General features: G+C 34.1%; 1 protein-coding gene and 1 pseudogene across 30 annotated transcripts in view; one reads left to right on the forward strand and one right to left on the reverse strand.

The window, feature by feature from the left end:
* The window catches only part of MARCHF1 (membrane associated ring-CH-type finger 1), an 830557-nt gene that overhangs the window by 384136 nt on the left and 429786 nt on the right, over positions 1-16635 (reverse strand). The window lies entirely within an intron of this gene.
* Positions 9619-15084, forward strand: LOC135971032 (14-3-3 protein theta pseudogene; annotated as a pseudogene).

Below are 16635 nucleotides of genomic sequence, written 5' to 3' on the forward strand. Positions count from 1 at the left end.
TTAACAATAGGAAAATGAATACAAATAAATAATTCATGAAAAGGGAAGTAAAAATGAGACACTTGAAATATTGCACGGAAAATTATAAATTAACAAAAAGTCAAATTTGTATCTATATTAGGAAGGACAAAAGAATTACAATGTCCTACACTGATAGAGTTTATATGTTTCTTTCTTTCTCTCTATATTACTGTATTTTCCCTTGTTTGTGAAATTAGCATCTATATTATTTATAGCTGCAAATAGAATAACAAATTTTAGGAATTTTAAAAAGACACATGTTAAAGCACTTCCATTTTTCCTATGATTATACTCAATTATGTAGCTCACATTACTGAATTGTACATAATAGGAGCATGAACTCTGTTATCTCAATGTATCACTTTTCAAAAGAGGTTACAAAAATGTTTTAATAATTCAAAATATCCAGAGATATTTTAACAGTATCTCAGACTAAAAAACATATTTCAGCACTATGTCTTAAGAACACTTTTGTTTTAATAGCATTTTTCTATTTTAGTCATAAGTGGTCAAGATTAGATCTACCATTCTACAAGAAAGTATATGTCCTGCATCCTATTCATGAATAAAAAGAGCATAACCCAATTTGAATCTGGCTCCTCCTCCTCATTAGAGTGTAATCTTCATAGGTAATAAAGTCTTCTTGATTGCATTTCCTTACATTAAAATGAGAATAGTATGTAATATCTCATGGGTGTCTTATAAAGACTATTAGAATAATTAATTTAGAATGAGGTAACCACGTGAAAATGTCCTATGTAGGATTTGTCTCAGAAATGATATCCAAAGAATAGAAGCACTTAGTGGCTTCCTGGCCATGTATGAAATGGTAAGTGGTAAGGTTAGAAATGATCTGAGGTCAAGCTCTGCTTTCATTCCCCACCATAAACACGATAAATCCCCTATTCCAGCTGGAAACATAGACTTAATATTGTTAATGTGTAAGAACCCAGATAACCACGAAATTGTTCACCTTCTTGCAAGAATTAATCGTATAAAACTCTCTCGGTTAGTCAAAGATTCTAGACTTGGTATTGCCATCGATTGATGCTGATTCCTTGTAGTTTTTCCTATCAGTATTATGCTTTGCTTTCACCTTCAACGACATGTTAACCTTCTAAAGCCTGCTTTACTTTGCTGTACTTACTCCAGACTTTGCCAATTTCTGTAGAATGAGGTTATGCCCTAGACAGCTTCTCTGGAGACAGACTGCTGGCCGTATGCTCCTATAGCTCTGGTGTTCCTCTTTGTTTGGTCCAGGGAGAACTCTTGTGCACTATGCTCTCAGTATGCTCTGGGATCCTGCCCTCTGAGCTCAACTTGCATTCCCTGCCTCCAGAGGATGAACTGACAGAGACAGATGGGCTAAGAGCTCAAGAGCTGGGAAGGATTTTTGCTATAATTTTGTATTTTAATAGAAATTTTGGAAATATATTAAGCGAAATCAGTTATTGAATCTTCCTGGTAAAATAAATCTGAAAAATAACTATGTCTCTAAGTTTTAGCGTTGAGTTTCCAGAACCTAACTATTTTAAGTACTGTAATCTGAACAATGTAAGAACCTCTTACAAACAGAAACTCAGAAAAAAGTAAAAAGCATCCAAGCAAAAGATTGTAGCCAAACTGGCTACAATTCAGAAAATAAAACTTGTAAAGCTTTAGCAATGTAAAATTTGGAAAAACGTACAACTTGAGAGATTTAGCAGGTTCAAATTGAATTATATCAACGCATATTTTTCCAAGAAACTGATACCAAATGTTTGTGTTTCTACAGAGAGCAAACTAAGGCTAAATAAGTGTAAAATGTCAGATAAGAAAATTAAATGAGAAGAAGTAAAGATAGCCTGATGGAAATGTTCTTTCTTAAACACACATGATGCTATCAATTCATTATAGGATCTAATTCCCCTGTAGATCTTTGGAAATAGAGGAAACTTCTATTAATTTGGAGTTGTTTAATCATGCCTAAAGATAAGACTAAAAATCTTCTCAGGATGTCATACTTCGATTTTTATGAGCCTATATCAGGAATGGTTTAAATCATCACTTCCAAAAAAAAAAGAGAAGGTATATCTAGAAGCTTATATTCATATTACATGCTTGCCCTTAATCCAATGGTAATGTGTCATAGATTCTAAGAAAATAAAAAATTATTGTGGACTTCAGTGTTTGCAAACAATTTGACTATTACTATGAATCAAAACTTGAAGAGAGTACAGTAAGACAAAATAATTTCTAGTAAGCTAGCAATAGTACACACATACTTTAGGAATTCTTCATTAGTTATATATATTTTTCTCACATTATTACAGCTGTGTTGGATTTAAAATGGCTATGATAAAGGTGATACCATAATAAAGAAATCAATTTATAATTAGAACTGTTTAATTTTCAGGAAATCTAGAATTAAATTTTTGGACGAAAAAGTGATTGTTGCTTCGTTTATGATTATAAGTTAGTTAATAAACTTTAAAGTTGGGAAAAATTATCAGGAATCTTGGAAATTGGCAAAGGTATTTTGTACCTCTATAACGTATTTAAAAAAAATCAACATCGTTGAGGTTTTTCATGTTAGGCCACTTTTCTGTACTAAACAGGAAATAATTTTCCTTTGCCTATTGTACAGTGAATCACATAGGCCTGTTGTACTCTACCAAAATATCTCTGGCAGGAAGGCTTCCTGTAATATACAGAAAGGCTGCTGAACACATTTAATTCATCTATCTGTTACTCACATACAGCCATTGTAATTTACAATTCTGTGAACAATGTGATTACTTAGGTGTTGAATCAGTGGTGTTTGCTTTTATATCATTTGAATTTCAAATATGTCTATCTAATGTATTTTCATAGCTACATTAGATATTTCCGCTAAATAAAGCAAGTTCACTAAGAGCAACTAATTCTCCCTTAAATGCCAAATGACACACGTCAATAGATCTTCTTCACTGAACAAACAACACCCTTATTTCCATTTGATTAATATAGGGTTGTTTCTTTCAACAGATATATAAAAATTCAAATGCATTTTTCTTCCAAAACAATTTTAATGCTATTTTAAATTTTTAGAAAAAAGAATCACCAATAAAGTAAGATTCAGCTCAACCAAGTAATCATAAGAAAATTTTATCCTAAGCAAAGCTATAGAGGTAGAGAAAAAATTGTCAAAGGATTAAAGAGTTCTCTAAATGAACAAATGTCATGTATGTATAACTCTCACAAGACTTGAAAAAAGTCCTGCTGGAAAAAGGTGTTAAAATATGTGTTTGAAGAGCACACCAATGGTGATCCAGGGTTGCTAAACTCCACAAGGTAGAAAAATACTTAATGTAATTCCTTGGAAATACATTTTGAAAGATCAATGGAACTCACTTCTAATCGTTTTCTGAAATGACAAATGCTTTCCCTTCAAAAAATCAAAATACTTATGCATTATTCCTTTATATATGTACTGTTATGAAATCCATTTTCAAAATGAATCATTAAAAATCGTTCTGAAGATAAGTACCACCTCCTTCTTTTTCAGCTCCCTGTAAGTATTTCTTCATTTCTCTCTACAGGATTTTCCCTTCTACATGTTAACAGCAAGTTAAAAATAAACTTTGTTTTCTATAATTAAGACTTCTGTATGGAAAATATAAAGTAGTTTCTTTTAAGATTTCTTATGAAAAATTGCCCAAGCTGAACATTACAGTTTTTATTACATGCCAGTTACTATACTTAGGATAAGCAAGGAAGAAGGATACTATCCTATATGCTGTCTCACTCCAGTGAGCCTAGGATCAATATGCTGTAAATTGGAAAGTAAATCTATCTAACATAAAATCAAACTTTCAAAGATGGCAGTTGCATTTCTTATATTTCTAGGCTAAAATAATTGTATTTAAAATACGCCTTTATGCTACAATATTATGTCTTCATGATTTTAAAGGTGATAGAATTGTAAAAACATTTTCCAAAAAAGTAAAAGAAAACTTAAATCATCTGCATTTTATAATGCAGACATAAATACTGTCAACATCTAGAAAGTTTTTTTCAGTCATTTTGTGATAGGTGATGATAGATAGACAAAAAATACATGGATACTTTATTTTTAAAAATTGTAATCATATGGCTTACAGTTTTATATCATCTAATATTTTATCATTACTATTTTGGCCTGCCAATAAATATTCTTAGAACATCTGATTTTTAAGATCAATGTATTCTGTGTTAAAATGTATTTAAATTGAGCATTCATTAATCTATGCAAAGAACTGTGCTTGATGCATAGAGTGTAGAAAGGTTTGCACAACATTTCCAAAGACTTATATTATAGTCTAGGATATGAAATGCCATATTCATGCTGTTGACACAGAGGAAAATTACTTAACACTGCAAAAGGACAGCATGCTTTACAATTTCAGAGGAGGAAAAAATTAAGATCCTCTTTTAGAAAGTAATCAAAGGAGTCAATACATTGAGCTAAGTTGTCAAGGCTGGCTGGACTTTTGACATGTGAAGATGAGAAGAACAGACTTTATAAGTGAAGAGAAAGCATGAGCTAAGGAAAAGAGGCAGATGTGCATGTAAAATGTGGACAAAACATCTCGGAAAGTGTGGCATAATACATCAGGTTCATGGACATAGAAGCCTTATAGAACAAGGAACAGTGAAAGAAAATAATATAGCAACAAAGATAAAGACTATGTCAGTAGTTGAGCTGCAGGTGATTTTCTCTTTTACTTACTTGCTTTCCAAATTTGTGATTTTATTAAAAAATATGTATAGTGACAAGAATTTATCTTATGACCTTACAAACATAAATAACCTTACTCATTTGATCATTTTGACAATACTATGAGGTGGGTGTAAATACTGCAGATGAGAAAATAGGCATAGAGAGGATAAGAAATGTAATCAAGGGTGCACATCTAGTAGATACCGAAGCTAGATATTGAGCCTAGAAAGGCTTAATCCAAAGTCCAAGCTCTTCGCTAAATTTGCTCTACTGTCTCTCTTTCCTTTCTGTTTATAATTAATAATTATAATATCAGGAAAAATAAATTAAGCAGCAACATGGTACATGATTATACAAACTTTATTTGTATAGATACTCCATTTCCATGAACCAATTTATCTTTGATCCAGCCCTATGGATACAGGAATAAAACAACATCAGAATGGCTTTTCTCATGAGCAAACCTGCAGAATCTGTAGTTTAAAAGAGATTTTTAAGATCCCAAAGTAACTGTTGATTTCTAATGGTTCTGAATTTGGTCTCCTTAAGAAAAACTGTAACCATTGATAAACTTCTTTTAGACCTTGTTACAGGAAGTGAGTGAGGTTGGCCAAAGGCTGGCATTTTTGAAATTTGTTTTTCTATTTATCTGAAAATAGTTTTTGCCATACTAATTATTTCCAAGAGAGGGAAGGAAAGATTAATAAGAAAAAAATAACATTTTATTCATACATGAAGCTATTCAGAGCAGAACCCCAGATATACCATATTTGTTTGGAACTCAGGAGTCAAAAATTAACCTCACTTTATAAAATGGTCCATTCCTCAGACATCCCAACTCAATATCTGAATGTTCTATGTACTCCCAAGTGGAAATGCTCTCTAATTAGTGTCTCTAGCTTTAATTACTATTATGCAATAGTTATCTAACAATGGAAATAATTCTTTTAAATCAACCCATTGTTACATTACTACTTGTATTCAGCACAAATGAATGATACTTAAAATAGGTCAAGGAAGATATATTCACAATTTTGTTCAAAAGAAAGAATTGTCTACGAAAATCCTCATGTGCTACCAGTTAAAAGAAGCTTAATGTAAACTAAGAAACATCTAATAATTTTGGTACGAAAATAGAAGATAAATACTTAAGTAGAACATGAGAATGAGAAGGGTCAGATTAAAATTTAAGTAGGACTGACCTTTACTGAACCAAATCTCTTTAGAGAAACTGCTCATTTTGGGTGCTGTAGTTGAATTATTAGCTAATAACATACTACTTACTCTTAAAATATGTGGACAGAAATGTTGACATAATATATGTATCCCATTAATAAAGAAAAAATTCTGGTATAAAAAATGAAAGTTAATAATTAAAATTTATAAATACTTATCCAAAGTTACCCTCCTTCCAAGAAGTATTTAGTTGCCAAACATTCTGAGGTTTTTGGTTTCTTTTTTTTTTACTTTCTTCAGATGTCACTATGCAAGTAATTAAGTTACATATAAATATATTTTAATACTTTTAAATTGAGGTATTACATTTATGAAGGGGAAAATCTTAATTGTATATACCTTGTTACATATAATGAATTAGCATAACTATATAATTACCATCTAAGTCAAAATACAGAACACCCAGTTAACAGCCGTCTTTGCCTCACAAAGGCAGCCATTATTCTGACTTCAGAAAACCATCGGCTAGTTTTGGTGGTTTTTGAACTTCATACAAATGAAATCATACATCATAGATGTTAGTGACTGGCTGCTTTCACTTAATGTACTGTACTATTCATCTACATTTTTGCAGTCAGTTGGAGTTTTTCAAAAACTTTCTGCATTATATGACTATACTATATTATATTTATCCATTGACTGTTATTGGACATTTGGATTTTTTTTAGTAAAATAACATGACTAATAGTGTTGCTAGGAACATTCTTGTATAGGTCTTTTAGTGAACATATACTCTTAACTGTTGGGCCAATACATAGTAATGGAATTTCCAGGAAAAAAAGCATAGAATTAGATTTAGTAATTATGTCTAATCCTTCTCCAAAATGGTTTTATCAATTTACACTCCCAACATACCATATGAAAATTTCAGTTACTCTACATCCTCACAAACACTTAGAATTATCAGTAATTTAAAAAATGTCATATATTTTGGTGTATGTATTAGTAGTAGAAACTCATTTGAGATTTACTTTGCATTTATCTAATACTAACACATTTATATTTTAAAGAGTTTTTAAAGGAAAAAGAGGAATAGTTTACTATTCCTAATCCACAATTTGATCAGGTATCAAGATAAACTATGATAATCCATGAAAATGTCTCCTAAGGAACATAGTTAACTTTATTAATTCAGAGAATGCTAGCAAAATTAAAACAAACAAAATTCTAAAATAGAATACATATGTCATAGAACAGCTAAATATTAATAGAAGTAAAAATATTAGTTTTTATTATTTTGTGGTATAATCAATGCTGATTTTAAGCTATCAAAATGCTACATACGCTTCCAATCACTCCCAAATTAAGACAAGAAATTTGATTTGGGAAAAATATTTCAAATATCACAATTTTGTTGTATTTGAGACAGACTTAAATGTTTGTATTTTCTTTCCTTTTTACAATGAAGCTTCACACTTTTGACATGTAAAATGGAACAGTGTAACTTGATGTGATTAGTGTTCCTGTCTTAGACTATGTCATTCCTACTACTGGTTAGATTTGTATTTCAGATGACTACAAATAAGACAAGCCTAACAAGACTCATAATTCTGGTCTTGCAGCTGAAAAAGTTTCAATTTTAAATAAACTGCTGGCACTATCCTTGTAAAGAACTGGCAAAAGCAGTTACTTTCATTGAAACTAAAGTTTAAGGTGTGAATTTTGCATATTATATTCAGCCAACAAACACTTTCCTGTGAGGAAAAAAGGGGGAGAGGGTTGTTTTATAACAATGAATTTATGCAAATTTTAAGTCATAGAGGTGCTTCCTTTATATTTTCAGTGCATAGGAAGTTTTTATGTATGACTTCTTGATTCTGATATTCATTTTAAACTTGTTACATTCAAGAAATAACTTTTCCAGAACTAAAATGAAACAGGTTGCCTGGTTAGCTTGCAGAATAATTTTAGAGTAAGCTATATACATTGTTAAAACAAATGTTATAGAAATTGTCCTCAATAAAGAAAGATAGAATGTCTATGGACTCTTTTACCTTTTACCTGCTGAGTAAAAGGTAAAATGCACCCAGGAGTGTATCCATTTTATAAAAATTCTAAGATGATAGATGAGATCAAGTCTAACTTTTAAATTAGCATACTATTTGAATATTGAACATGTACACTCACACAAGCAGAGCTTCATGAGCAAGGGGATCTTTGTATGAAGATTTAAATATTTTTTCTCTCTTCCAAATGAAGTATAATAAATGAAGGAATGAAGTTTGTACATTTTCTTTCTGTTAATTTGTTATCCAAGTTCTCTTTTTTTAATGATTGCCCACTTCTGAATTAGGCATTTGTTGTTGAATGGGGTATACATAGTTTACTCCTGTTAGAAAAGCTTCAGTTAGATGTTCAAGCTCTTGAGAAATTCTCTATGTAATTCTTCTATGTAATTGTCTACAGTAGAAAAAATGGAAAGGATTCTTTTATCAACTTCACTCACTCATTTTCACTGATGTACTCTTTCCCTTCATAAAAATTTACTTAGTATTATCTATATACCAATTATTCTGCTGGGCCAAAGGGATTAAAATAAAACAACACATCAACATACTGCCTTTGATTGGAGATGCTAACCTCCAAGTAGCTAGTCAAAACAAAAACATAAGATAAGGCAGAACAACAAACGCAAGAGGACAGGCAATCAGACAATGGATAGGGAAGAAGAGCTAGGCACGGTGGCAGAGGACTCTTTTTGGCATTTAGGTGGACTTTACAATTATTACAACTCTAGGGTAGTTGGTATTGTGACTTGCACTTTATGGATGAGGAATCTAGGACAAAGAGAATGTAACTGACTTGAGGCAATCTTAATTGCACTATCACAGTGACAGAAAGGTGAGTTGCTATATTCTTTTTTGATTGAAAACTCTGGACAGAAATGATATTTCAATCAAGTTGCAGCAGCCTTTGAACAAAAACATTAAAATTCTGATTTAATTTATATATCAATATTATAAAGACTAAATGTAAAAAAGTAATTCGTAAAGTAAAAATCAAGGAAAACTGGACACACAGAGAGTGGTAAAAAGTCTACTTTAAGGACTAACTTTTTAATTTCTTTTCAATGGGCTTTAAATTTTTAACCACAATGAAATTAAAATATATTATTTTCTTAACATAACTTTTGAAATCTCACTGTTCTATTGTTTTCTATACTGTAGTAATTGTCCTCAAGATACCAATGGGACAAAGGGGAAAAAATGAGACCTATATATGCTTCTATTTAAGAAGCTTTGTAACTTTTAAATAGAAAGAACACATAACACATTGTTTATACCAAAACATATTTGATATTTAAAATAGGCATAATTCTGAAAAGGAATCATCCAAATATTTTAATAGAGCTTAAGTAGAATACTTTCTCTCATCAAACTTTCATTGTGACTTTATTTCTTCTATATCCAGCTACATTAATCTTGATATTTAAAATTATGGTACAGAAGTTATGAAATTAGACAACTAGGTACATTTCCTAGGATCCCTGCTTCCTTGCTGCACATATTCAAACAAATTATTTTACCCTCCTAAGTCTTTCATCAGTAAAATGGTAGCAATAATAATGGCTGCCTCATAGAATTATTATAGGCAAAGCACTTAAAGCAGTGCCTGTACAGAGAAAAAAAAAATCAATGAAGGTCACCTACTAATTTTTATCTACAGTTTTATGTACTTAAAATTATCATATATATTTATCCTTTTCTGCTGCAAGAATTCTGGTGCTATAGTGATCAGATTGACTTAACAATTTTTTCAGAAAAGCTCTTACAGTTCATTTTTGCTGATTAAGTATTTTTTTCCCTTCGTCAGAACACTGCTTAAAAATCATGCCATCTGTGGCACCTTCTAATGCCAACCAGGTATATATTTATCAATATCTCAATGATAACACATTTAAGCATATATAGGTAAATTGTATGACAGTATCATAGACGATGAAATTAGAGTTTAGGAGCTATAATAAGTGGTAGAAATAATCATCTACTCCTCAGGTTAAGTGATTTGTTCCAGGCCACATGACATTTTTTGCAGGGCAGGACTAGATCTCATATATTCTGATTTCTACTGCATGGTTGGTTGTTTTTAGCATGGTAATATAATATATTGTTTAACTAAGACACTTTTGTGAAAGAGGGCGCTGTAAAATACACATTGGAAATAGAGATGATAGATAGATAGATAGATAGATAGATAGATAGATAGATAGATAGATAGATAGATAGATTTGTTGTCCCAGGCAAACCAGGATTATGGCATACCAGTCATGAATTAATAGATAAAATAGAAACTTTGTCAAGTATTTTAATGTGGAGAATTTAACATGGGGTATTTTTAAGGTATACTGAAATGAAAAAGGAAACAGGGAATACTAAGTTAGTAACTGTAAGAATCAATCCGCATTTCTTAGGGTGGGAAAGCAAAAATAAAGACATTGATATTTTCAGACCTTAAAAGTTCAGAGGAGGACACCAGAGACCTAGAATTAAAATCGTTTGGGGAATGGGTACCAAGTAGTCATTGCTGATACCTCAGAAATTCAACAGAGGACCCCAGGAGAGTTGGGACTCAGACCTTTGGGGAAGGCATGAGTTCCAGGTGATGATGCTACTTTAGGAGTCTGGAAAAAGGACTTGTGGTTTGGGCCTTTGAAAATGGTGTGTTTTTTTGTTTGTTTTGTTTTTCCTTGTGTGATGATTAATTTTATGTATCACTATAGCTGTGCCATAGTGCCCAGATATTCAGTCAAACTTTATTCTAAATGATTCTGGAAGTGTTTACCTATCCAATGCCTGTTCCACGATATTTTGAAAACACAGTCTGTATTTACAAGTGTATAGCTGGAGAGGAATTTTGCCTTAGATAAATCACAGGTTTTGGTTCACTAGGTACATTGTCAAAGAGCATTGTGACTCATCCGTGTATGATTTAGATGATATTTTTGATAATTTTGATAATTTGATAATTTTGAGGATTTTTTGCATGAGACTTTGGACTTTAAAGTTGATGCTGGATAAGTTAAGACTTTTGGGGATATTGGGATGAAATGAATGTACTTTGCATGAGATAGGGACATAAGATTTTTGGGGGAGTGGCAGGTGCATAATGTGGACTAAATTGTGCCATGCCCTCAAATGCATATGCAGAAGCCTAAACCCCCAATGTGACTGTATCTAGAGATAAGGACTATAGGAGGTAACAAAGGTTAAATGAGGTCAAAAAAGTAAGGCTCTAATCCCATAGGTTTGGTGGCTTTCTAAGAAGAAGAAAAGAGAAATATCTTTGTCTCGCCATGTGAGGACACAGCAAGAAGGCTAATATCTGCAAGCAAAGAAGACAGCCCTCACCAGAAACTGCATTGGTTGGAACCTCAATCTTGGACTTCTAGCCTCCAGAACTGTGAGAAAATAAATTCTGTTGTTTAAGTCACCCTGTCTATGGTATTTTTGTTATGCTAGCCTGAGCTGACTGTTTTTTGGATAATACTAACATTTAAATTGGTGCTGTAATTGAATGCATGTACCTCCCCAAAATTCAAATGTTCAAAGTGTTAACTCCCAAAGTGATGGCATTAGTATGTGGGGCTTTCTGGAAGGTATTTAGGTCCTGAGGGTAGAGCCCTGATGAAAGGGATTAGTGCCTTCATAAAAGAGGTCTCAGGAGGCGTGTTTTCTCCTTCCACCATGAGAAGTTACACCAAGAATATGGTTGTCTTTGAGAAAATGGGGCCTCATCAGACACTGAATATACTAGTCCCTAAATCTTGGACTTCTCGGCTTCCAGAAAGAAATACATTTCCATTGTTTATAACGGAATACCATATACTGAGTCTATGGTATTTGTAGCAGCCCAAAAGGCTAACACAACGGTAAGTAAAACAGATTACTTTCCCTAATGTGGGGGTGGGGTTTATCCAATCAGTTGAAGGCTTAAATAGACCAAAGACAGACGTTTCCCAAAAAAGAATTTTTCCAGGAAGACACACTTGCAACTTGAACTAAAACTTCTCCGTCAGTCTACAGCACACTGGCCTACCCCATCAATTTTGGACTTACCAAATCTCCATAATTATATCAGCGAATTCCTTGAAATAAATCTTTCTGTATATAAAAGCATACCACAGAGATATTTTAAGTTCAATTCCAGGCCATAACAATAAAGCTAATATTGCAGTAAAGCGAGTCACTTTTTGTTTTGTTTCCCAATGCATATTAAAGTTATGTTTATACTACCTTGTAGTCTATTAAGTGCACTAGGCATTATATCAACAAAACAATGTACATACCTTAATTTTTTTAAAAAAGAAAACCTTATTGCTAAAATAAAGCTAATGATTGTCTTATCCTTCAATGAGTGATGACCTTTTGGCTGGTAAGGGCTCTTGCCTTGATTTGTTTCTTTCTTTCTTTTTTTTTTTTTTTTTGAGATGGAGTCTTGCTCTGTCACCCAGGCTGGAGTGCAGTGGCGCGATCTCAGCTCACTGCAACCTCCGCCTCCTGGGTTCACGCCATTCTGTCTCAGCCTTCCAAGTAGCTGGGACTACAGGTGCCTGCCAGCATGTTCAGCTGATTTCTTGTATTTTTAGTAGAAACAGGGTTTCACCATGTTAGCCAGGATGGTCTCAATCTCCTGACCTGGTGATCCACCCACCTTGGCGTCCCATAGTGCTGGGATTACAGACATGAGCCACCCACCACGCCCAGCCTCTTGCCTTGATTTTGATGGCTATTGACTAACTATGGTGGTGTTTGCCAAAGTTTGGGTGTCTATGGCAATTACTTGAAATAACACAATGAGATTTGCCACATTGATTCACTCTTTCTTTCACAAAATATTTCACTATAGCTTGCTACACAATTTGATAGCATTTTACCCACAGTAGAATATTTTTCAAAACTGGAGTAAATCCTTTCAAACTCTGCTGCTGCTTTATCAACTAAGTTTATGTAATATTCTAAATCCTTTGTTTTCATTTCAACAATGTTCACAGCATCTTCACCAGGAGCAAATTCCATCTCAATAAACTACTTTCACCCGCACGCCTGCCACAGAGAAGATGGAGCTGATCCAGAAGGCCAAGTTACCCAAGTGCTATGATGATATGGCTACCTGCATAAAGGCCATAACCAAGCAGGGCACCAAGCTGTCCAAGGAGGAGTGCCACCTGCTTTCCGTGGCCTACAAGAATGTGGTTGGGGACTGCAGGTTTGCCTGCAGGGTCATCTCAAGCATCAAGCAGAGGACAGACACCTCTGACAAGAAGTTGCAGCTGATTAAGGACTATTGGCAGAAAGTGGAGTCCGAGCTGAGATCGATCTGCACCACGGCCCTGGAATTGTTGGATAAATATTTGATAGCCAATGCAACTAGTCCAGAGACTGGTGTCTTCTATCTGAAAATGAAGGGTGGTTACTTCCAGTACCTTGCTGAAGTTGCATGTGGTGAGAATCAAAAACAAATGACAGATAATTTCCAAGGAGCTTACCAAGAAGCATTTGATATAAGCAAGAAAGAGATACAATCCACTCATCCAATCTGCCTGGGGCTTGCTGTTAACTTTTCGGTATTTTACTATGAGATTCATAATCACCCAGAGCTTGCCTGCACGCTGGCTAAAATGGCTTTTGATGAGGCCATTGCAGAACTTGATACACTGAATGAAGACTCATACAAAGACAGCACCCTCATTATGCAGTTGCTTAGAGACAACCTAACACTATGGACCTCAGACAGTGAAAGAGAAGAATGTGATGCAGCAGAAGGGGCTGAAACTAAACCCATGGTGTCATCCTTCTTCCCTTCAATAAACCTTTTTACACATCTCCATTCCTTATTCCACTTGGATTTCCTATAGCAAAGAAACCCATTTATGCATATGGAATCACCTGTTTATAGTCTTTTCACACTGCAGCATTAGGAAAACTTCATTGCTTGATTTGTCTTGGCCTTCCTGGTGTGCAGTTACTGCTGTAGTCTTAATACCTTCATTTCATATAAACATAAGCAACTTCCAAACACTTAGGTAGAGGACGAAAAATGTATCTGGTATTTAAGTAATCTGAACCAGTTCTGCAAGTGACTGTGTTTTGTATTACTGTGAAGATATGAAAATGTAGTTACTTACACTTTAAAGAGTGTTCCACATAACTTCTTAATTTCTACATTCCCTCCCATACTCTTCGGGGTTTCCTTTCAACAAGCAACTTTTCCATGCTCCTAATATATTCCTTTTTAGTAGGAATCCAGAAGTATTAGATTGAATGGAAAAGCACTTGCCATTTCTGGCTGGAGGTCACAAATTGAAATGCCTCCTATATCACATATTATGGAGGTGTGGCAAGAGGGACTTTCCTTATTCACTCTTTATTTGCTGCTGTTTATGTTGACAACCTCCCTTCCAAATAAAAATTCACTTACACCTCCTGCCTTTGTAGTTCTGGTATTCACTTTGCTGTGTAATAGAATTAGCATGTTGCTGCCAGAATACAAGAATTGCTTTTGGGAATTAAAGTGCATGATAGTTCTTAATACACTACAAAGGGGAAATAAATAAAAGTACTCAAGTCCAAGTCTACAACTTTAGTACTCTTCCATGCACATATGTGCATATGTGAGGGGGAGTCCAGTTTGTCTAGCATTGTTATTTAGAGATTTGGACCACTATTGTGCATTGCTAACCATTGACCATTGTCCCAAAAAAGCCTTGTGAAAATGATATGTCCTATGTAACAGCAGAGTAACATAAAATACAATTACATTTTATAAACAACAACAACAACAACAAAACCCACTACATTATTTGGTTATCCATAAGCAGCAACTCCTGGCTGAGACAGGAGGATTGCTTGAGGCCAGTAGTTTGAGACAAACATGGGCAACATAGCAATACCCCATCCTGCAATTTTTTTTTTAATTAGCCAGGTGTGGTGGTATGCATCTGTAGTCTCAGCTACTCAGGAGGCTGAGGTAGGAGGACTGGTTGAGCCCAAGATTTCAATGCTGCAATGAGCCATGATCATGCCATGGCACCCCAGCCTGGGTGACAGAGCAAGAACCCATCTCTAAAAAAATCTTTTTAAGTAAAAAAAGAAGAAAAAAAAAAAGAAGCAACTCCTTGTGTGTTCAAGTTTGATCATGAAATCGTAACAATTCAATCATATCTTCAGGCTCTACTTCTACTTCTAGTTCTCTTGCCAATTTGTAGTAACTTCCTCTCGTGAAGTGTTGAACCACGCAAAGTCATCTGTTAGTACTGGAATCAACTTCTCCTAAATTCCTGTTAATGTTGATATGTTGATCTCCTCCCATGAATCACGAATACTCTTAATGACATCTACAATGATGAATCCTTTCCAGAGGTTTTCAATTTACTTTGCCCAGATTCAATCAAAGGAATCACTATCTATGGCAGCTACAGTACAGCCTTAAAAACTGTGTTTCTTAAATAATACCTGAAAGTTTGAAATTACCTCTTTATCTATGGCTGCAGAATAGCTGTTGTGTTAATAGACGTACAAACAACATTCATCTCCTTGTATATCTCCATCAGAGCTCTGGAGTCATCTAGGATTTGTTGCTTACTCTAAAGTGTACAAGCAGAGTAGATTTAACATAATTCTTAAGGGCCATACAATTTTCTAAATGGTATATAAGCCTTGGCTTCAATTTAAAGTTACCAGCTGCATTATTCCCTAACAAAAGAGTCAGCCTGTCTTTTGAAGCTTTGAAGTCAGGCATCGACCTCTCTTCCCTAGCTATGAAAGTCCTAGGTGGTGTCTTCTTCCAAGAAAAGGATGTTTTCAACTACACTGAAAATCTGTTTTTAAAGGTAGACAACTTAATTTATTATCTTCGCTAGATTTTCTGGATAACTTGCTGAAACTTATTCTTGCTCTTTATATTATGGAAATGACTTCTTTCCTTAAGCCTCATAAACCAGCCTCTGCTGGATTCCATCCTTTTTTCTGTAGCTTCCTCAGTCTCTCAGCCTTCACAGAGATTGGGACCTTGCTCTGATTAGTCTTTGACTTAAGAGAATGTTGTAGATGATTGATCTTCTAACCAGACCACTAAAGCTTTCTCCATATCAACAATAAGGCTGTTTTGCTTTCTTATCATTCATGGATTCACTAGAGTAGAACTTTAATTTCCTTTAAGAACTTTACATTTGCATGAACAACTTGGCTAACTGGTAGAAGAGGCTTAGCTTTCAGCCTATCTCAACTTTCAACATGCACTCCTCACTAAGCGTAATTATTTCTAGTCTTTGATTTAAATTGAGAAATGTGACTTTTTCTTTTGCTTGCACACTTAGTGGCTATCGTAGGGTAATTAGTTGGCCTAATTTTAGTTTTGTGGTGTATCAGAGAATAGGAAGGTCCGAGGAGAGGGAGAGAGACAGGGGAAGGGCCCGATGATGGAGCAGTCAGAACACACACAACAGTCTTGTGTAGGCATGATTCAGGGTGTCCCAAAACAATTCCAATGGTAACATCAAAGATCACTGATCACAGATCACCATACCAAATATAATAACCATGAAAAATTTTAAAAATTATGAGAATTACCAAAATGTAACAGAGACTTGAAGTGAGCACAAGTTATTGAAGAAACAGTGCAGATAGACTTGCTCAACACAGGGTTGCCACAAACCTTCA

Source organism: Macaca fascicularis, chromosome 5 (assembly GCF_037993035.2).
Source record: "Macaca fascicularis isolate 582-1 chromosome 5, T2T-MFA8v1.1".
Classification (NCBI taxonomy): Eukaryota; Metazoa; Chordata; class Mammalia; order Primates; family Cercopithecidae; genus Macaca; species Macaca fascicularis.